Source organism: Giraffa tippelskirchi, chromosome 7 (genome assembly GCF_054371585.1).
Source record: "Giraffa tippelskirchi isolate mGirTip1 chromosome 7, T2T-mGirTip1v1.2.pri, whole genome shotgun sequence".
In the NCBI taxonomy this organism is placed as follows: domain Eukaryota; kingdom Metazoa; phylum Chordata; class Mammalia; order Artiodactyla; family Giraffidae; genus Giraffa; species Giraffa tippelskirchi.
In genome coordinates this window covers 42,575,480-42,598,339 of record NC_137281.1, presented here as the reverse complement: position 1 = coordinate 42,598,339, position 22,860 = coordinate 42,575,480, and the positions used below count along the sequence as shown (strand labels likewise).

At 47.9% G+C, this 22,860-nt stretch overlaps 1 protein-coding gene across 1 annotated transcript in view; it reads right to left on the bottom strand.

Moving 5' to 3' along the window:
• The window catches only part of ZNF423 (zinc finger protein 423), a 469,528-nt gene that overhangs the window by 371,048 nt on the left and 75,620 nt on the right, over positions 1 to 22,860 (bottom strand). The window contains exon 3 of the mRNA XM_081517250.1: positions 4,504 to 4,599. The gene's annotated coding sequence lies outside the window, so the exon portion shown is untranslated. The remainder of the gene's footprint in view (positions 1 to 4,503; positions 4,600 to 22,860) is intronic.

The window sequence follows — 22,860 nt, the reverse complement described above, 5'->3', positions numbered from 1 at the left end:
ACACGTACCTCAGTGTTCATTGCAGCACTATTTACAATAGCCAGGACATGGAAGCAACCTAAATGTCCCTCGACAGATGAATGGATAAAGACGATGTTGTGCATATATTCAACGGAATACTACTCAGCCATAAAAATAAATTAAATTGGGTCATTTGTCGAGATGCGGATGAACCTAGAGTCTGTCATACAGAGTGAAGTAAGTCAGAAAGAGAAAAGAAATATTGTATATTGACGCATCTATGTGAAATCTAGAAAAATGGTATAGATGAACCTATTTGCAGGGCAGGAATAGAGATGCAGACGTAGAGAATAGACATGTGGACACAGAGGAGGAAGGGGAGGATGGGACACATTGGGAGATTAGGATGGACATATATACACTGCCACTTGTGAAACAAATCGCTAGTGGGAAACGGCTATATAGCACAAGGGAGCTCAGCTCGGTGCTCTGTGATGACCTAGGGGGGTGGGATGGAAGTCCCAGAGAGAAAGGATATATGTATACTTATAGCTAATTCACATTATTTTACAGCAGAAACCAACACAACCATGCAAACCAATTATACTCCAATTAAAAAATAAAATCCTGGCCCCCACCCCCCACTTGCTAGCTGTGCGACCTTGGGCAAGTTACCACCTCTCCAAACCTCCATTTCCATTTCTGTAAAATGAAAAAAACAATAATAGCCAACATTTAATCAGCACCAACTATGTTCCAGGAGCTAAATGAGTCCTTAAAACAACCATGAGATGTACTATTCCAGCATCACTGGAGAGACAAGGAAGCGAAAGCCCAGAGAGACAAAGCGATCCACTTGAGATCACACAGCTGGTAGGTGGCAGAGCCAGGCTGCTGCAACAAGGGTCCCTGATCTCTGCCTTCCAGGGTTAGTGAGGAATAAGAGTGATGACACGTGGCTCTGCCTTGGCACCATGCCTGGCACACAGCAAGCTCATAGTACATGGTCACTGCTATTAATGCTGTGACGGTAGGTACCTCAGTATGCTAGGGCTGCTGTGACTAAGTACCAGGGACTTCACGATTTAAACAACAGAAATGTATTTTCTCACAGTTGCGGAGGCTAGAAATCTAAGATCAAGGTGTTGGCAGGGTCGGCAGGGTCAGCTCCTTCTGAGGTCTGTGCCCTCGAATTGTAGATAGCTGTCTTCTCTGTGTATCTTCACCTCGTCTCCCCTCTGTATGTGACTGTGTCCAGATTTCCTTTTTTATTATGACATCGTTTTAACTTAATTGCCTCTTTAAGATTCCATCTCCAAGTACAGTCCCTTTCTGAGGTACCGAGAGTCAGCACTTCAACATATGAGATTTGAGGGAATGCAGTTCAGCCCATTTCAGTGGGACATACGGTGGTCCATTCCCATGGCAGGGGCAGAGAAGGGTGGGGCCGGAGGAGATGTGGCGGCTGCCCAGATGGCCCCTGGCCCTGTCTGTCTGGCCGGCCGTCAGCTCCTTGGAGCCCTGGTCAGTGGTAGGAGGGCCAGGGCAGGCCTGGGCCCTGGACATGGTGTCAGGGGTCCCACCTTGAGGATGGAGCCTCCACGGTAGGGTCCCCTCCGCCAGGCTTCACACACTCAGCCTTTCACAGGGGGGTTGGTGGCCCAGCACTGCGGATGGACCTCTCCAGACCCTGCCCTGAGGAGGGCATCGTCTCCAGGGCCAGAAAGCGCATCTGGGCCCCAATTACCACCTGGACAGCTCATCAGTCCTCCCTGCGCCTCCCCAGATGGACCGTGGACCAAGAACTTGCTCACGGGGCAGGACGCTTCCTCCAACTCTTGCTCTTCCTCAAGGCTTTTTTTTTTTAAGGCTTTTACATTTTATTTATTCATTTATCTGTGCTGAGTCTTCATTGCTGCGCGGACTTTCCTCTAGTCATGGTGAGTGGGGGCCACTCTCTAGTTGCGCTGCGCGGGCCTCTCATTGTGGTGGTGTCTCTTGTTGTGGAGCACGGGCTCTAGGTGTGAGGGCTTCGGTAGTTGCAGCTCCTGGACCCTAGAGCACGGGCTCAGTAGTTGTGGCTCACAGCTTAGTTGTTCCATGGCGCGTGGGATCCTCTCAGACCAGGGGTCAAACCCAGGTCTCCTGCATTGGCAGGCCAATTCTTTATCACTGAGCCACCAGGGAAGCCCCTCAAAGCTTTCTTAAACTTCCTTGGAAATCATGTCGGCAAGGAACAATGACACTTTAAAAAAGATTCCTTAAGCTCCCTCACTCCAGGATTCAGGACTTTTTAGCATCATTCAGCCTTGCACTTGGCTGGGTTTGGCCAGGTCTGGACCAGAGGATGACTGCAGCCCATGGTGTCGGCCGTAATGCCTTCAGGAGGCAAATCCTGAAGCTATGACCACAGCTAGGTCTGGATTCATTCTGGTGAGGGGGCTTCCCATGGGCTGTCAACTGCCCTCTCTTTCCTCCTCTCCAGCTTGTTGTCACCACTCTGGTGCCAGCTGCCATCTCCCTCACCTGAACAGCTAGTTCCCTTCCTAGGTGGTTGTTGTTGTTAAGTCACTAAGCTGTGTTCGACTCTTTGTAACCCCATGGACTGCAGCATGCCAGGCTTCCCTGTCCTTCACTATCTCCTAGAGTTTGCTCAAACTCATGGCTATTGAGTCAATGATGCTATCTAACATCTCATCCTCTGGCCACCCACTTCTCCTCTTGCCCTCAATCTTTCCCAGCATTAGGGTCTTTTCCCATGAGTCGGTTCTTTGCATCAGGTGGCCAAAGTACTGGAGTTCAGCTTCAGCATCAGTTCTTCCAATGAATATTCAGGGTCGATTTCTTTTACGATTGACTGGTTTGGTCTCCTTGCTATCGAAGTGATTCTCAAAAATCTCCAGCACCACAGTCAAAAGCTTCAATTCTTTGGCGCTCAGACTTCTTTACGGTCCAACTCTCGCATCTGTACATGACTACTGGAAAAACCATAGTTTTGACTATGCGGATCTTTGTTGGCAAAGTGATGTCTCTGCTTTTTAATACGCTGTCTAGGTTTGTCATAGCTTTTCTTCCAAGGAACAAGCATCTTTTAATTTCACGGCAGCAGTCACCATCTGCAGTGATTTTGGAGCCCAAGAAAATAAAGTTTCTCATGGTTTCCACTTTTTCCCTCCTAAGTGGTCTCCTGCTTTGCTCCCCTGAAACCACAAGCCACAAGAGAGCCAGAGTTGCTTTCTTGCACTTAAATCTTATTATCCATTTAAATGCCATTCAGAAAGTCCAGTTCCTTCCTTTTCATATGCTGACCCTGGCTTTCTCCCTGCCAGGTCTTTGCCTTTGGCCTTCTCTGCCTAGAATGCTAGGTGCTAACTGCTCTCACTCGTTGTCAACTCCCACAGGCTCCCCCAAGCCCTCCTTCTCTGAGGGCTTGGAACTTCTCTGTTGTCTGAGGTCCCGCTACATGACTGGCCCTGGGCCAGCATGCCCACACTCCCAGCATCCTCTGCAGCTAGGACCTGGGTCTGTCTGGTTCAGGTGGTGGAGGATGCCTGCCTCCTGCATTCACCTTAGACCTGCAAAGAACTAGAGAATAATTTGATCTGCCAGGATATCTCTGAGCTCCAGGATCTCCCTCCTCCCAGCTGACCCTCGGACACTGTGACCTTGGGAAGGTGTCAGCCAGAGCCTGAGGCTGAGCCTGGGGCGGCTGAGCAGGTGAACACTCTGCCAGGGTTCTGTGTTCTCTGATAAGCTCAGTCTGCCCCAGCTGCCCCTGGAACCCTACAGCCCCTCACTGGTCTCCCAGGGCTCAGACATACCTACCAAATGGTCACAGTCAGTGTATCAGTTTCCTATGGCTGCTGTAACAAATCACCACAAATTTAGTGGCTTAAAACAACAAAGATGTATATAGACTTGGAGGTCAGAGTCTGGAAGAGGGTAAAGTCATTGGGGCAGAATCAAAGTGTTAACAGGACCATGCTCATCCTGAAACCTCTAGGAGAGAATCTATTTCCTTGTCTTTTACCTACATTCCTTGGCTCGTGGCCCCTTTTTCCACCTTCAAATCCAGCAGCATAGCATCATCAGATTTCTGACTGTGATGGCTTCTTCTGCCTCCCTCTTCCAATCTCAGGACCCTTGTGATTGTACAGGGCCCATCCTGATAACCAAGGATAATCTCTTTATTTTAAGTCAGTGTGCCACGCGGCATGCAGGATCTTCCCCTACCAGGGACTGAACCTGTATCCCCTGCAGTGGAAACTCGGAGTCAACTACTGAGCCACCAGAGAAGTCCATAACTGATAGCAATCTTAATTCCACCTGCAAACTTAATTCCCCCCTGTCATTTTATGTACCATCTTCACAACTTCTACAGATTGGACACAGACAAGTTTTTTGTGGGGTGGGGGAGTGGGGAGAGCATTAATCTGCCTACCAGAGGGAAAAGCATCATGGTCCAGTTAGAGAGAACTCACAGGTGGCAGTTCAGCGAGCTGGCCCTGGAGGCAACCACCTGAGTTCAAGTTCACCACTTACCAGCCAAGGGACCTTGCGCAAGTCACTTCACTTTTCTGAACTTGAGTCTCCTCATTCAAATGGAGGGGGATGTGAGCCCAAACAGTGGGATACTACCTAGCAACGAAAAGGAATGGACTGTCAATACACACAGCAAGGTGGATGAATTGCAAGATTATTACAGGTGAATGAAACCACATGAAAAAAGTACATAATGCATGATTTTGTATAAAATTCAAGAAAATGCAAATGAATGTAGTGACAGGAAGCAAATCAGTAGCTACTTGTGGATGGAGGGAGGCAGGGACGGGCATGAGGGAGGGATTACCAGGGGCACAGAACACGTTAGACATGAGTATGATCCCTGTCTTGATGGTGTTTGGATGTGAGTGTGTGTGGATGCCAAAATATCAGATCATATATGTTAAAAGGCATTGTTTATTGTAGGTCAACTAATCCTCAATAAAGCTGTTAAAATGGGAGATGATTATAGTGTCTCCTCATAAGGTGGTGGTGCAGAGTAAATGAGTTAATTCACAAAAAATCATAGGACAACATTTGGCACATAGTAAGTACTTAAAAAGTCTTAGCCAGCATCATCACTAATGTTGTTGTCATGGTTAAACAGCAGTGCTTTCCCACCCAGGCTGCCTGTTAGAATCACCCGGAAAGTATTCTTAAAGCAGTGATACCTGGGCCTCCCCTGCACAGAGTATGATTCAGCTAATGTGGGGTAAGGCCTGGGGCTGGACATTTTTAGAGCTCCCCAGGTGATTATTTAGGATTTGAACAAGTCAGGATTTTTCTTCACTATACCAATATTTATCTAGTCCTACAATGTGGAAATGATGCCAATATTTTCCAGATAGTTCTGCCATGCAGGCCAACTCCTGTGGAGAAAGAGCTCTGGCTTCATTCATTCATTCATTCAGCAAATGTAACCTATTACACTGTACATCCCTGACCAGATGCTGGGGAGATAAATGTGGACCCAAGCTCCTGCCCTCCAGGATGCCTGGTCTAATTATAGAGATGGATATGGATGAGAAAACAGAAGAAAGGGCAGGGAGGAATCAGAGAAGACTTCACGAGGAGGTGACTGTTTTTCAGGGTCTTGAAGAATGTGCAGGAGTCTGCCAAAGGGAAAAGAAAAGCATTATGTATGTATCAATTATTTATTCATTGCTGTGTAACAAATTATGCCAAAATTTAGCCACAACCATGTTATTATGTCCATAGCAGGTTGGGAATTCAGTTAGGGCAGAGTGTCTCTGCTCCTCAGCGTCTGGGGTCCTCAGCTGGAAAACTCGAGGCTAGAGCAACTCAGACTAGGGCCCTGAAATTGTCTGGTCTCGTTTACTCATTTACCTGGCACAGGCCAGGATGACTCAAAGACTAGGACTGCCAGCCACAGTGCCTGCACATGGCCTGTCTATGCAGTTTAGGCTTCCTCATATTATGGCCGCTTCAGGGTAGTCATACTTGAAGGTTGGGGCTGTAATAAGGAGTATTCTATTGGAAAAGATAGAAGCTGCACCACCTCAGGAGTCACAATCACTCCCACTTCATTCTACAGGTTGAAGCAGCCTTAAGCCCACCCAGATTCAAGAGGAAGAGCCATGGACCCTGGCTCTTGATGGAAGGGCCTGTTTTAGAACTGCTCTGGTGTGTTCGGGGAGTAATAATGATAACAATGATGCTAATATCATATAGACATATTGAGCAGTCATGATGCTCCAAGGACCATTCCAAACTCTCTTCATGCATTAACTCAGAGTCCTTCCACCCCAAGGCATATCATTACTCATGTTTTCCAGGTGGAGAAACGTGCAAGTCATAAAGCTGGCAACTAGAAGAGCTAAGATGTGGACCCAGGCAGACTGGCTACAATGCCCAAGCCCTAACCACTACACACACTGCCTCCCATCTGCAAAACCAGTGTGGCTGGACCTGTGATGCCTGTAGGGAGGGGCTGGAGCTGTATCTGGAGAGGAAGAGGCACCAGAGCCTGTAGGACATTGCCAGATGCATAGAAGAGTCTGGGGTTCATACTAATAATAGAGGGGAACCCCTGAAAGGTCTTAAGCAGGAAAATGGGACTTCTCAGGTGGTGCTAGTGGTAAAGAACCCACCTGCCAATGCAGGAGACACAAGAGATGAGGGTTCAATCCCAGGATTTGGGAAGACCCCCTGGAGGAGGGCATGGCAACCCACTCCAGTATTCTTGCCTGGAATATCCCCTGGACAGAGGAGCCTGGCAAGCTATAGTCCATAGGGTCTCAAAGTGTTAGACACAACTGAAGTGACTTGGCTCACATGCACACAAGCAGGAAAATAACATGACCAGATCTGTGTCACAGAATGGTCCCTCCAGAGTCTGATAAAGAACGGATTGGAGGAGGTAAAGCCACAGATGGGAGATGAATCAGCAAGTTAGTGCCAGGGGTCAGATGAAGGCTTGTGGAGAGAACAGGGAATGGTTGCAAGGAGAAGTCAAGGAGTGTCAGTCCACAGCCATTCAATATCATGATTTTGAAGACTAATTAAGCAAATTCTTACAATATGTAGTTTCAAGCTTTGTTTAGAATAAAGAGAATTAAAAATCATATAAGACTATGACTCCAGTTTGTTTAAGGGTACCTGCCTACTGTGCTATTGACTCTGTTTGCCTCCTCTATGGACACTCTTCACCCTTCTCCCTGCCTAAATCCTGAGTCTAACAACTACAGCCTGCATCACTGCAGCTCCCCATCCTCTGATTTCCTGTGGTTCAGGCAAAGAGGGGGCACCAGAGGAGATCAGAGGGTGGAAGAAGAGAGACGCCAGGGTATTCATTTCTCTGGCTCCCTCTCTGTGTCTCTATGGTTCTGGAAATGGCTCAGTTGAAGGGCACAGCTGCTGGCAGCCCCCCACCCAGTGCTCCAGCTCTTGAGGGGTCCTGGTAACTCCACTCCTTCTCCCACCTGATAGTACAACTCTACAGAGAAAAGCCTGCACGGAAATGCCCCAAACTGTAGAATTATTTTAGTGGTAGGACTGGAGGTATTTTCCCTTCTTTCTACTTTTCTATATTTCCTTGATTGTTTGCAGTAAATCAGTACTAACTTTTATAATTTAAAAAAAAAGTTAACCAATGGGATTTAAGGCTGGTCAGATGCAGAAAGGACAAACATGGCAGGAAAGCATCTGCAGTGATTTGAAAATATGTCCATTAGCCCTTGACATTCCCCCCTCCAAAAGGTGGGGGCTAACTCATGCCCTTTGAGTACAGTTGTCCTTAGTGGCTTGCTTCCAATGAATCAAATTCGGTTAAAGGGATGGTGTATGTCTAGATCTATAAAAAGCATCACAGCTGTCTCCTGGGCCCTCTTGGAGCACTGACTCTGGAAGAAGCCAGTTGTCATGTCATGAGGACACTCAAGCAGGCTTTGGAGAGAGTCACACAGTGAGGAACTGAGGCCTCCTGCCAACAGCCATGTGCATGAGCACCATGGAAGCAAATCCTCCTGCTCCAGTTAAACCTTCAGGCGACTGCAGTCCTGTCCAGCATCTTGATTGCAACCTCAAGAGAGATTCTGATCCAAAACCACCCAGTCAAGCCACTCAGCTTACTGACCCGCCCAAATATCTGTGAGATGGTAAATGTTCATTGTGTTAAAATGGTGCTAAGTTTTTAGGGTGATTTGTTACACAGCACCGGATAACTAATACAGCATTAGGACAGTTCCCTGGATGCCAGCTTGGGCTTCCCTGGTGGTACAGCTGGTAAAGAATTCACCTGCAATGTGGGAGACCTGAGTTTGATCCCTGGGTTGGGAAGATCCCCTGGAGAAAGGAACAGCTACCCACTCCAGTATTCTGGCCTGGAGAATTTCAAGGACTCTTCCATGGGGTCGCAAAGAGTCGGACACAACTAAGTGAATTTCACTTTCACTGTTTCACTTTCTGGAGGCCAGCTTGGATATTAGAAGAGATGAGACACAAGCTAGGGAGCTGTCATGGAGGAAGAAGGTAATCTCCATCTGGCGGTTGTTGAGCTCGGGGGTCTTGGGCAGAGGTAGCCCATGTGCACCAGGCCTAAAGTTTGGGGAGGAAGATCTAGATAGAGAGAGATCTAGAATCATCAGAAGAAGAGGAGGTGAAAGAAGAAACTTCAGGAGTGGGAAAGGTCACCCAAGATGAATGTGTAAAGTGAAGAGGGTAGGGGGCTAGGTGGGGACTGGGTTGAAGGGAAGATGAGCACGGGAAGGGTCATCTCTGACCCCAAGGTGGGGTCTGAGGAACAACCACCAGAGAGGTGTGAGGAGACCAGGGAGACAGCAGCCTTTGGAAGGCCAAGAAACAGGGAGAGCTTTCCAGGCTCCAGGAAACCGAATGAGGACTGTGATGGAGCCCCAGGCAACCTTACTGGGAGAGAGCAGTTTTCCAGCTTCAGTCCTGAGTCCCTCCAGCTGAGGGTTTTCACGTTCCTACACGGTTGGGACTAGTGCAGCTCCATCCTGGCCAAGCTTGTTCATTCAAGTCCTCTTGGGACACCAGTCACCAAGAGCTGCTGCGTGGTTGGGGGTGGGTGGGGCCATGGGCCCTCATGTCTGCAGTTCCTAGGGCTTACTTGGCTGACAGTGGATTTTTTTTTTTTTTTCATTTCTTTGGAAGGTTTGCTTAGTTTCCCCTTCCTCCCCCCTGTCAGGGGACCAAAGTGTAGAGAAATCCACCTCTGAACATACACTGGACCAAAACACATTCACCAGTCTGTGCTTTCAGACTGGGGAGGTTCCTCTTAAGATCCTGAGTCTTCTCCAGTAATTTCAGTGACAGCGGCTTCAAGGGGAGGAAGAGACTCCTTACACACCCTGCCCAGCATCCATGTGGGGCTCACTCCGCTTCCCGGGGTTCTCAAAGCCCAATTTAATCCAAGCTTATTAACACATAACATTTTAATTTGCCTTTTCAATATGCTCTGCACTGTATAAGCGTAACAAATTTAATAACATCAGAAGTAAGGATTTCGTATGTTAATTACAATGTTTCCATTTCTTTGAGAAGCTCTAGCCAGTTGGGGTAGCCCCTGTGGAAAACCGCCGGCTGGAAATAGAGGCAATTTCTGGCCCTCTCTGCGACCAACCCCCGCCCCAATTGCTGTATTGAAAGCAGTCAAAAAGGAAAAAATGGATTTCCCGGGCATGGAAAATGGGCCGAAATCTAACGTTTTCCAGTGTCTTAGGTTGTGTTCCTCCAGACACAGTGGCTGAGACAAGGGTTCTGGCGTAAGTTACTTACTTTCGAGGTGGTCTCAGGAAGTACCCATGGAAGAGAAGATGGAGACAGGGAGGGGACAGCCACCAGGGAAGAGTGTTTTTATCAACACACTCTGTTACCACTGAGTGCAACTGAGGCTCAGTCCTGCTGGGGAGCCCTGGGAGCCAGTGTGGACCACGCACCACCCCAGGGTTGCCCCACCCAAAGATTTTATCTACCAACTGTCCCGATCATTGGGTAAAAGCTATTTCCAGGGGCTATTTATCCTCTGGCACTTTCAACCTGCACTGCGGGTGGCAAAATGGGCTCTAGTGCCCAGAGAAAGCCGGAAGGTTAAGGAATGCAGGGGCTGGCAGCTGGAGACCGGGCTGAGATGCAGTAAAAAGGTAAAGATGACAGAACATGGGCAGGGGCAGGTGGTGATAATGTAACCAGGCTCCAGGAGCCCAGGAGGAACCCTAAATCTCAGCACAAGTTGATAGAAATGTGAGCTCCAGGATGCTGCTGATTGTTGAAGGAACACAGCTCTGGCTTCTCCTGGCCCCAGACCTGAAGCAATCAGTGAGCATCTGTAAGGCACCAGGCACTGGCTAGACCTGGATGGACATAGAGACTATCAAAGGGAAGTAAGTCAGACAGAGAAAGATATATAGCATAAGATATCACCTCTGGTGTGTGTGCTCAGTCATATCTGACTCTTTGTGACTCCATGGACTGTAGCCCACCAGGCTCCGCTGCCCATGGGATTTTCTTGGCAAGAATACTAGAGTGGGTTGCCATTTCCTCCTCCAGGGGATCTCCCATACCCAGGGATCGAAACTGTGTCTTCTGTGTCTCCTGCATCGCAGACGGATTCTTTACTTCTGAGTCACCAGGGAAGTCATGATTTTTTTTGTTTGTTTGTTTTTGTTTTTAAGTCATGATATTTTATATGTGGTATCTAATACAAAATGATACAAATGAACTTATTCACAAAACAGAAACTGACTCACAGGTCTTGAAATCAAACTTATGGTTACCAAAGGGGAAACGTGGGGGAAGTGATAAATTAGAAAATTGGGATTAGCATTTATACATTACTATATATAAAATAGAAAACAAGGACAGACTCTATAGCAAAGGGCATCTACTCAGTATTCTGTAATGACCTATATGGGAAAAGAATGGATATGTATGTATGTATGACTGATTCACTTTGCTGTACACCTGAAACTAACACAACACTGTAAATCAACTATATTCCAATACAAGCTTGTTTAAAAAGTAAGCCAACCCAGAATGTCTGTCAACAGATGTATGGATAAACAAACGTGGTATAGTTATACGATTGAGTAGTAGTTGTCCATAGAAAGGTTAAATACGTGCTACAGCATGGATGAGCCTTGAAAATATGCTAAGTGAAACAGGACAGGGACTTCCCTGGTGGTCCAGTGGCCCAGACTCCAAGCTCCCAATGCAGGGAGCGCAGGTTTGATCCCTGGTCAGGAAACTAGATCCCACATGCTACAACTAAATATCCCACATGCCGCAACTAAGACACAGTACAGTCAAATAAATAAATAATTTTTAAAAAAAGCCAGACACAAAACAAATATTATGTGATGCCATTTATATGGAGTACCTAGAATAGGAAAATTCATAGAGTCAGAAAGCAGAATAGAAGTTTCCAGGGGCAGGGGGAGGGGAGAATTGGGGGTTACTGCTTAATGAATACAGAGTTTCAGTTTGGGATGGTGGAAAAGCTCTAGAGATGGATGGTGGTGATGGTTGCACAACTGAATTCCCCTGAATTGTATACTTAAAGTGTTTTAAAACGGCAAATTTTGTTACAGGTATGTTGTTATCACCTCAACAATCAGTGCAAAGAAATAGAGGAAAACAACAGATTGGGAAAGACTAGAGATCTCTTCAAGAAAATTAGAGATACCAAAGGAACATTTCATGCAAAGATGGGCTCAATAAAGGACAGAAATGGTATGGACCTAACAGAAGCAGAAGATATTAAGAAGAGGTGGCAAGAATACACCGAAGAACTGTACAAAAAAGATCTTCACGACCCAGATAATCATGATGGTGTGATCACTCACCTAGAGCCAGACATCCTGGAATGTGAAGTCAAGTGGGCCTTAGAAAGCATCACTACGAACAAAGCTAGTGGAGGTGATGGAATTCCAGTTGAGCTATTTCAAATCCTCAAAGGTGATGCTGTGAAAGTGCTGCACTCGATACGCCAGCAAATCTGGAAAACTCAGCAGTGGCCACAGGACTGGAAGAGGTCAGTCTTCGTTCCAATCCCAAAGAAAGGCAATGTCAAAGAATGCTCAAACTACCGCACAATTGCACTCATCTCACATGCTAGTAAAGTAATGCTCAAAATTCTCCAAGCCAGGCTTCAGCAATACGTGAACCGTGAACTTCCAGATGTTCAAGCTGGTTTTAGAAAAGGCAGAGGAACCAGAGATCAAATTGCCAACATCTGCTGGATCATCGAAAAAGCAAGAGAGTTCCAAGAAAACATCTATTTCTGCTTTATTGACTATGCCAAAGCCTTTGACTGTGTGGATCACAATAAACTGTGGAAAATTCTGAAAGAGATGGGAATACCAGACCATCTGACCTGTCTCTTGAGAAACCTGTATGCAGGTCAGGAAGCAACAGTTAGAACTGGACATGGAACAACAGACTGGTTCCAAATAGGAAAAGGAGTACGTCAAGGCTGTATATTGTCACCCTGCTTATTTAACTTATATGCAGAGTACATCATGAGAAACGTTGGGTTGGAAGAAACACAAGCTGGAATCAAGATTGCCGGGAGAAATATCAATAACCTCAGACATGCGGATGACACCACCCTTATGGCAGAAAGTGAAGAAGAACTAAAGAGCCTCTTGATGAAGGTGAAAGAGGAGAGTGAAAAAGTTGGCTTAAAGCTCAACGTTAAGAAAACTAAGATCATGGCATCTGGTCCCATCATTCCATGGGAAATAGATGGGGAAACAGTGGAAACAGTGTCAGACTTTATTTTTTGGGGCTCCAAAATCACTGCTGATGGTGATTGCAGCCATGAAATTAAAAGACGCTTACTCCTTGGAAGGAAGGTTATGGCCAACCTAGATAGCATATTTAAAAGCAGAGACATTACTTTGCCAACAAAAGTCCGTCTAGTCAAGGCTATGGTTTTTCCAGTGGTCATGTATGGATGTGAGAGTTGGACGGTAAAGAAAGCTGAGTGCTGAAGAATTGATGCTTTTGAACTGTGGTGTTGGAGAAGACTCTTGAGAGTCCCTTGGACTGCAAGGAGATCCAATCAATCCATCCTAAAAGAGATCAATCCTGGGTGTTCATTGGAAGGTCTGATGTTGAAGCTGAAACTCCAATACTTTGGGCACCTCATGGGAAGAGTTGACTCATTGGAAAAGACCCTAATGCTGGGTAGGATTGAGGGCGGGAGGAGAAGGGGATGACAGAGGATGAGATGGTTGGATGGCATCACCGACTCGACGGACATGGGTTTGGGTAGACTCTGGGAGTTGGTGATGGACAGAGAGGCCTGGCATGCTGCAATTCATGGGGTCGCAGAGAGTCGGACACGACTGAGCGACTGAACTGAACTGAACTGATGTTGTTATTGTTCAGTTGCTCAGTGGTGTCCAACTCTTTCCAACCCCGTGGACTGCAGCATGCCAGGCTTCCCTGTTCTTCACTATCTCCTGGAGTTTGCTCAAGTTTATGTCCATTGAGTTGGTAATGCTATCCAACCATCTTATCCTCTGCTTCTCCTTCTCCTTTTGCCTTCACTCTTTCCCAGCATCAGGGTCTTTTCAAATGAGCTGGTTCTTCACACCAGGTAGCCAAAGTATTAGAACTTCAGCTTCAGCTTCAGCATCAGTCTTTCCAATAAATATTCAGGGTTGATTTCCTTTAGGACTGACTGGTTTAATCTCCTTGCAGTCCAAGGGACTCTCAAGAGCCTTCTGCAAAACTACAGTTGAAAAGCATCAATTCTGGAGAAGAAATGGCAACCCACTCCAGTATTCTTGCCTGGAAAAGTCCATGGACAGAGGAGCCTGGTGGGCTGCAGTCCATGGGGTTACATGGCTGAGCACGTGTGCATGAGGGTGGAGGGAGATGGGTTGGTAGCAATAAACCGGTAGAACTAAAAAAAAAAAAAAGCATCAATTCTTCGGCACTCAGCCTTCTTTATGGTCCAACTCTCAAATCCACACATGACTACTGGAAAAACCATAGCTTTGACTATTGGGACTTTTGTCAGCAAAGACTTATCTTTGCTTTTTAATACACTGCCTAGATTTTTCATAGCATTTCTTCCAAGAAGCAAGAGTCTTTTAATTTCATGGCTGCAGTCACCATCCATAGTGATTTTGGAGCTCAAGAAAATCAAATCTTTCACTGTTTCCACTTTTTCCCCTTCTATTTGCCATGAAGTTATGGGACCAGTTGCCATGATCTTTTTTTTTTTTTTGAATGTTGAGTTTTAAGCCAGTTTTTTCATTCTCCTCTTTCACCCTCATCAAGAGGCTCTTTAGTTTCTCTTCACTTTCTGCCATTAGCATAGCATCATCAGCATATCTCAATACATCAGCAAATTTGGAAAACTCAGCAGTGGCCACAGGAGTGAAAAAGATCAGTCTTCATTCTAATCTCAAAGAAGGGCTGTGCCAAACAATGCTCAAACTACTGTACAAGTGTGCTCATTTCACATGCTAGTAAGGTTATGCTCAAAATCCTTCAAGCTAGACTTCAGCAGTGTTTGAATTGAGAACTTCCAGATGTACAAGCTGGGTTTAGAAAAGGCAGAAGAACCAGAGATCAAATTGCCAACATTCATTGGATCATAGAGAAAGTGAGGGAATTCCAGAAAAACATCTACTTCTGTTTCACTGACTATGCTAAAGCCTTTGACTGTGCAGATCACAACTAACTGTGGAAAATTCTTAAAGAGATAGGAACACCAGACCACCGTATCTGTCTCCTGAGAAGCCTGTATGCAGGTCAAGAAGCAACAGTTAGAACCTTCTATGGAACAACTGACTGGTTCAAAATTGGGAAAGGAGTACAACAAGGCTGTATATTGTCATCCTGTTTATTTAACTTATATGCAGAGTACATCTTGCGAAACGCCGGGCTGGTTGAATCCCAAAATGGAATCAAGATTGTTAGGAGAAATATCAACAACCTTAGATATGCAGATGATACCACTCTAATGGCTACATATATGTTATCACAGTTTTAAAAAAAGAGTCAATTAAAATGTTGATCTAAATTATCATGTAAGCAATAGTACACCCTCGTCAACAGGAGACAGAGAAACCGTCAGGTGAGTTTAGGGGAAAAGGGACAGGATGCCAGCCTGGAAGCAGAGCCAGGAAGTTGGCCAAGGGGAGGAAGGGAGGAAAGACAATGGGGGGGGAGCGGGCAGGGAGGCTGTGAGGAGAGCTAGATGGGACTGAGGAAGCAAAGCTAAGCTAGCTCCCCACTCTCCTGGTTATAAGCTGCTTTACTTTGGGTGCCCCCCCCCCCGCCATTTCCCCAAGGAGATCCCAAGAGGAGATTCCAGGGCAAGTAGGTTATTTGGGAGACAATGCTTCAAGAAGCATTTAGTGGAGTGGGGAAGGGAGGGCAGACTTGAAAGGGCAAGATATTATGCCCTGACCACTGGGGGCATCTGCAGGGACCCCTGGAGGCAGCATGAATGGTCCTTCTACCTGAGAGTCCAAGAGGCTGGCCACACACTGTTGCTGGTAGTACGACCTTTGTATTCCTACCTGCTGGCCTGGCACCCCGAGGCATGCAGTAAATACCCATCAAGCAAATGAATGAAGCACCCACATATGAGGCACGCCCTGAATCAAGCATTTTAAGGGCATTCTTTCGTTAAATCTCACAATCACCCTAGTGGTCAGGGCTTCTGACTTGTTTTTTGAAACAGGGTTGCTCTTATTATTCCAATTTTACAGATGAAGCAACTGAGGCTTGGGCTAAGTAACTTGCTGCAGCAGGCACTTCGGTATTCCACCCTGACCTCCCAGAGCTATTTTAGGGCCCAAAGTTTCGACTTCTGACTGCCAGAACTTCCATCTCTTTGCCTGAGGTCACCCACGCTGACTCTGTCTACGCACAGGTGGACCTGAGTGCTGCAGAGTTAGTGCCCCTATGAGCGGCCCTCAACCAAGGGTGAGGTGAGGTGGTGTATAAATATCCCAGCTCCACCGCCCACTCAGGCACACTCTGTACACTGACTCCCAGGGTGCCCCAGAGGGGATGAGCTCCCGTTGCTCAAAAGCCCACCCTTTTAGAAAAAAAAAAATATTTATTTGGCTGTGCCAGCTCTTAGTTTTGGTATATGAGATCTAGTTCTCTGACCAGGAATCAAACCAGGTCCCCCTGCATTGGGAGCACAGAGTCTTAGCCACCGGACCACCAGGGGCATCCCACAAATAGTAAATTAAAATTCAGGGTGAACCCCAGTTGCAAATGATTCTGCAGGTGGCACTTTTGTTAAAGACTGAATTGGAAACCCAAGCCTTGCTCAGAGCACCTGGAGAGACTCCAGGGTTCCCAGGGAGTCCCCCCGACCCATCTTCCACCCTAACAGGTCTCCCCCGAGCCTCTCACACCTCCAAACAGTTCCCCTTGAAGCCTCCAGAACAATGTTCTCCAAATGCAGAGCTGATCACATCACTCCCTTGCTAAATCTTTCCAATGACTCTCTGACACTTAGAAGCAAGGTCAACCTGCACCCTCAGCCAGCCAGGCACAGCGTGATGGGGCCCCACTGAGGTCATACTCCTATCCTCCGACCACTCCCTGCTCCTGGAACTCCTCCACCACTTCCTGCCTTGGGGACTTTGCCCTTGCCTGGGACCCTGGTGCACCCACCTGGTTGCATATTCCCCCACCTCATCATTTGTTGTCAAATCATTCTGATTCATCGTCACCACAGTCCTGATCACTTCTGGAAGACTTGTCACTTGTCTGTTATTCACCTGCTCCCTAACTGTCAGCTCCTCGAAATCAAAGACCCTGTCCCCTTGTCCAGCACTGTTCTCCCAGTGCCTGGCACCTGGCTGGCCCAGTCGGTGCTTGGTAAAACCTTACTGAGTGAATGAACGAGTGATTGGACTCCCTGAAGTGAGACCACCAGGAGGAGATGGGAGAAGCAGAGGAAAGTGCTGGGGGGTGGCGGGGAGGGGCAGTTGCCACTTGAAAATCCAAAAAACCAAACCTGTGTTTAGGAGGCCCTGCAAGTGCTCCTGGCAGGTCCTTCTGCCCTTTGCAGCTACTCGCATATTTCCTTTCCTGCCCAGGCCTCTCAGGGCCCAGGGGAGGCCCCAACCTCCAAGAGTGAGGGGAAGGTGGGGGCCTGGCAACAGGGCCCAGGAGTTTCAGCTCCTCCGGGCTTCCTCCAGGCTTCTCACAGTCCCCAGGGTCTCTGGTGGCCTCTGCTCGGCAACCTGGGCCCCGGTGGGGAGGGAACAGATCCCTGAGCAAAAGGACTGGAAACAGAGGCTCTGGGGTCAAGGGCCCTCCTGGGAAGGGGCTCCTGGTTCGCTTGGGAGCTGCCATGCTCCAATCACCCACAGCCCCCTTCCCCAGGGCCTGCACCCATGGGAGACAGAGCCCGGAGATGCAGCAGGCCAGGTCCTCCGAGGAAGCCTCCGACCACTGGAAAGTTGTTAGGAAAAGTTTGCCTGTGCACTCTCTCTCTCCCCCCAAGGGTGCTCTGGGCCTCCAGGGCTCCGCAGCTCCAGGGGACACAGGGACGCGGGTCCCGGGAGGCCTAATGCCTGGCTAACCTCACTCTCTCCAAGGTGGGTCCCCAGAGCCAGGAGCTCAGGGAGAGTCAGACTCTGGGCCCAAGAGCTCAGATCTCACAGGGTCCAGGCCCTAATTTCCAATTTGACCACATCCAACCTGCCCAGAGCAGTATTTTATGACAGAGTCAGGAAGTGCCTTCTTAAGTCTGACACTCCAGCTGTCTCTCCGGCTTTCATGTAAAAGCCTATCCTGAGAACATAGGATCCAAAGGACAGATCATAAAGACCAGACTTTTAAAGACCCAGCATTTGGAGGAAAGGAAGTTTCAGGAGACCAAGTAAGAGCTGTCCTCTTTCTTTCTCATCTTTCTACAGGATCAAGACTGAGCAGGAAATGTGAGCTTGGGCTCTGGAGTCAGAGAATTATGGGTAACCAGTCCCACTCTGCTCCTTGCCCTGTGAACTCTGGAAGGGGCAGGAGCTCTCTGAACCTGCTGACCCCCATCTCGAACACGGTGGAGTTCAGGTACCCACCCCCACCTCAAGGGTAGGATTACCTGGGATGAGGCTCGAGCACCAAGCCTAGTGGTAGCTGCTACTCACACCACTGTTAGCACGTCCTTCAAGACTCCCCAGGTCTCCTCCTCTGAACCTGCAGACCTGGAATGTATGTACTCTCTCCTGTTAGATTGGAAGGTGTGAATCCTGGGGCAAGCCAGAGCACCAGCCTCCCCCACAGGCTGGGTGCTGATTCATTCAACAAACACCACCGCCGCCTGCGTCCTGGGCACCAAAGCTGGGAGCCACACTCCCCAGCAAGCCGCTTGCAGCTAAAGGGACCACCAGCAAGTCACCAGGTCACCCTGTGAGTAATGCTAAGAAGGGAGTATGGGGGGCCTAGAGGGGGCTGCCCGCAGGAACCCAGTGAGGTGGTGTCAGGGAGGAGCAGGTGCTGGGGCCGAGTCGAGGGATCAAAGAGACCCTCACGAGATCCGGGAGGACCCCTGGGCTGAAGGACCCTGGTGGCTTCTGTCCCTAGGCCTACTTTATGTCATTTATTTATTTCATTCTATATTATTTCACTTAATTTTAAAAACTGGGATGGCTTACTGTTTCACATGACCCCATCTTTGGTGTATGGCTCAATGAATGTTATACACGTGTACCTCCATGTGATGACCTCCCAGGTGTAGACACAGGACGCTTCCAGCCCCCCGCAGGCCGCCTGTACTGCTTCTGGTCTGTGCCTCCAGCCTCATATTCTGATTTCTGTCCCCACCAATGATGACGGCTCCCTTCTGTTACATGCACTTTTTTCTTTTTGGCCACTCCATACAGCTTGCAGGATCTCAGGTCTCTGACCAGGGCCTGAACCCAGGCCACAGCAGTGAAAGCACCAAATCCTAACTATTAGATCACCATGGATCTCCCTATAGTATGTATTTTGTAATACCTCTCTTATTCCCCGAAAATTAAAGCCTAACCTAAGCTCTACCCTAAATTAAGAAGAAAAATAAAATATAACATCAGTGTTAGAGTGGGAAATGGCAGCGCACTCCAGTATTCTTGCCTGGATAATTCCATGGACAGAGAAGCCTGGTGGACTATAGTCTATGGGGTCACAAAGAGCTGGACACGACTGAGTGACTAAGCATAACATCAGCCTATGTATTTATAATAAAACAGCAAGTACAATGGTACAGGATGTAACTGTTCCCATAGGAATATCCCAAATATAAACCTTCCCAAGGGGACACATAGGTCCCGTCAAGAACCACGCCCAAGATCTTCAGAGCTCCAGGGACTAGAAACACTCAGCCATCTCCGCACTGGGGTAAGAAGGAACTCCAGGCTGGTCATAAGCAAAGTCACAGAGTCAGTTAGTGGCAGAGCCAGGGCAGAACTGGGGTCTGAGGGACAGTGTCACGCAGGGATCAACAGCACAAACCGCAGAGTCAGACACGAGATTTCAATCCTCGGACAGTTTAGTTGTCTCCTTGGTAACAGAGGAGCTTACAAGGATTAAATGAGATGATATACACACAAGGTGCTCAAGATTAGCACAGACACTCACATTTGTTCATTCAACAGTATTCACAGTGTACTTACTATTATGTTCCAGGCATTGGGCTGGGTAGAGGAGGTGACAAAGATGGGACAGCTTCAGGAAGCTTACACTCTGGTGAAAGAGACACAATACACAGACAACCAAATACATACACAAGAAACTGGTAGAAGGTGACATACGATAAGCAGATTTTAAAGTAAGAATTAATTTAGGATTTCTTAGATTGAGGGGCTCAGAGAAGTCCTCTCTGAGGAGGAGGCACTTGCGCTGAGACAGGATTGGATGTTACCAAGGCAAAAATGGGAGGAAAGAGCATTCCAGGTGGAGGAGCAGCAAGTGCAAAGGCCCTGGGGCAGGACCTGGCTTGAGTTCTAGAAAAGGAAAGAAGGTTATTGACAGCAAGAATGTTAAGATGTGAAGTTGGCCCAGAACATGGAGTCGGATCGTATAGGACCTTGCAAACTTGTATGCTGGTGGCAAGGGAAGCCTGTAGAGGTTGGAACCAGAGATAGAGCATAATCTGATTTACATTTTTAAATGTAAATCTTAGCCACCGGCTGCCATGTGAAGGAAGAACTGAGAGGAAAAAAGTAGAAGGAAGGAGAGGTGAGGAGGCCACAGTGGGTGTCCAGGAGAGAGGTGCTGGAGGCCTTTGTCTGGGAAGTGGTGGGTGGACAGATGGACTGATGTAGGTTGCACATAACTCAGTCAACAGCAGGGTGATCAATATTTCTAACCAATGCTCTTTTTTCTGTGCATTCAACAAACATTATCCTAGTGCATTCCAATACTGCCTTGCCTATTCCATGCAGTCATAATTTATTTGGGACCTACTGTGTGCAAGGCTCGGCACTACACTGAACTGAAAGGAGGTGGCAGAGGAAGCAGCAGTCCCTTCCACCCCAGCCTGCCAGCAGAAACCAGAGAAGCAGAGACCTGAGTCCAGGGTGGCTATGACTCCTAGCCTCTCCTCTGCCTGCAGCTCTCTTATTGCTCAAGCTGAGCTTCCTCCTTCTGTTGCACCACAGGGCTCCCCCAAACCATGACCACCGCTGCCTCCAGAAGTCTCTCCAATCAGTGGTCATGGTCCCTCTGCCCCTCAACCCAGCAAGGATGCTGCTTCCTCTGCGGCCCCCAGGCCTCCATCTACCATCTTGGCAGTGGCCTAGGAGGGGCCTGGGGGTCTCCTTCCTCTTGGGCAGACAGGGATCAATACTTTTTTTCTTTCTGCCTTCGCCTGGAGGCTTGCAGGATCTTTAGTTCCCTGACCAGGGATTGAACCTGTGCCCTCAGCAGTGGAAGTGCAGAGTCTTAACCACCGGACTACCTGGGAAGTCTCTGAGCACTTTTATTTATTTATTTATTATATAGTAATACGTAATAGGGGCTTCCCTGTGGTTCAGCTGGTAAAGAATCCACCTGCAATGCTGGAGATCTGGGTTCAGTTCATGGGTTGGGAAGATCCCTTGGAGAAGGGAAAGGCTACCAATACTTTGGCCACCTGATGCAAAGAACTGACTCTTTGGAAAAGACCCTGATGCTGGGAAAGATTGAAGGCAGGAGGAGAAGGGGGCGACAGAGGATGAGATGGTTGAATGGCATCACTGACTCAATGGACATGAGTTTGAGCAAGCTCCAGGAGCTGGTGAAGGACAGGAAAGCCTGGCGTGCTGCAGTCCATGGGGCGGCAAAGAGTCATACACGACTGAGTGACTGAACTGAACTGAATACATAATAAGATTATTTTAAAAACTTTTTATTTTGTATTACCGATTAACAAACAATGTGATAGTTTCAGGTGAACAGCAAAGGGACTCAGCCATACATATACATGTATCCATTCTGCCCCAAACTCCCCTCCTATCCAGGCTGCCACATAGCTTTGAGCAGAGTTCCATGTGTATATAGCAGGTCCTTGTTGGTCATGCATTTTAAATACACCAGTGTGTACATGTCCATCCCAATCTCCTTAACTGTCTTCCCCCCGACCTTCCCCCCAACTCCCAGCAACCATAAATTCGTTCTCTAAGTCTGCCTGAGTACTTTTAATAAAACAAGAACAGTAGTTCTTGCGGAACTTCCCGTAGAGACTTGTCAGAGACCTGTTAGAGAGGCAGCAGGCGAACCCAGCCCCAGTTCCTTCCAGATCGTAGGCCCTGTATCTGTAATAACAGTAGCACCCCATCGATCGCATGTAGTCTAGCTACCCACTTAACTTTCACAGCTCTGCCCCCATTTTACAGATGGGGAAGTCAAGACCTGGATTCTCACAACCACCTGTTACACGAGACCTGGCCTTACACTGCCCCCATGTGGACAGCCAGTTCTCTGAGTTCCACCACCAACAGCCCCTCCCGGGGCGTTGTTCCAGACTCTGATTCCAGGAGAGGATTCTGACTCTCTGGATCCCCTCTCCCTTTCCACACACCTCCCTACCACCGTGTGACGGGCAGAGCCCATGTGTGAGTCATTCCAGACACATCTGTGAAGCAACGCCCTGCAGTCCAGTCACAAACACAGCTTCGCAATCCATCTAGAATTCCACCACTTCCCACCTCGCTGTCCCCTGGCCCGGCTGCCATCACTCTCACATGAATTACGGCCGTGCCTCCCAAGTGTCTCCCGGCTTCTGCCCTTGACCTGTACTGTCTAGAGCAGTGCTGTCCAGTAGAAACAGAATACGAGCCATGTGTGGAATTTTACCTTTTCTAATAGCCACAGTCTAAAAAGTGAAATGGAATACATTGTAATAATACATATTGTAGGATAATGTATTCCAAATATTATTGTTTCAACTGATAATCAATGTCTTCAAATAGTTAATGAGACAGTTTCTCTCTTGCATGGTTAGTCTTCACCATCTGGTGTGTACACACATACACAGCAGAATCAGATGGGCCACGTGTCAAGCACTTGACAGCCTTGTGTGCAGTAGCTTCAATGGTGGACAGCAGTGCTAATCGCAACACAGCAGCCAGGGCAGTCCTTTAAAAAGTAAGCCAGTGCAGGGACTCCCTGGTGGTCCAGTGGTTAAGAGTCCACCTGCCAGTGCAGGGGACGTGGGTTTGATCCCTGGCCTGGGAAGATCCCACATGGCCACGGAACAACTAAGCCTGTGTACCGCAACTACTGAGCCCACTAGAACCTGCGCTCTACATCAAGAGAAGCCACTGCAATAGGAAGGCCGCGTACCTCAACTAGAGGGTAGTCCCCACGCACTGCAACTAGAGAAAGGCTGTGCACAGCAATGAAAATCCAGTGTGCCAAAACAAA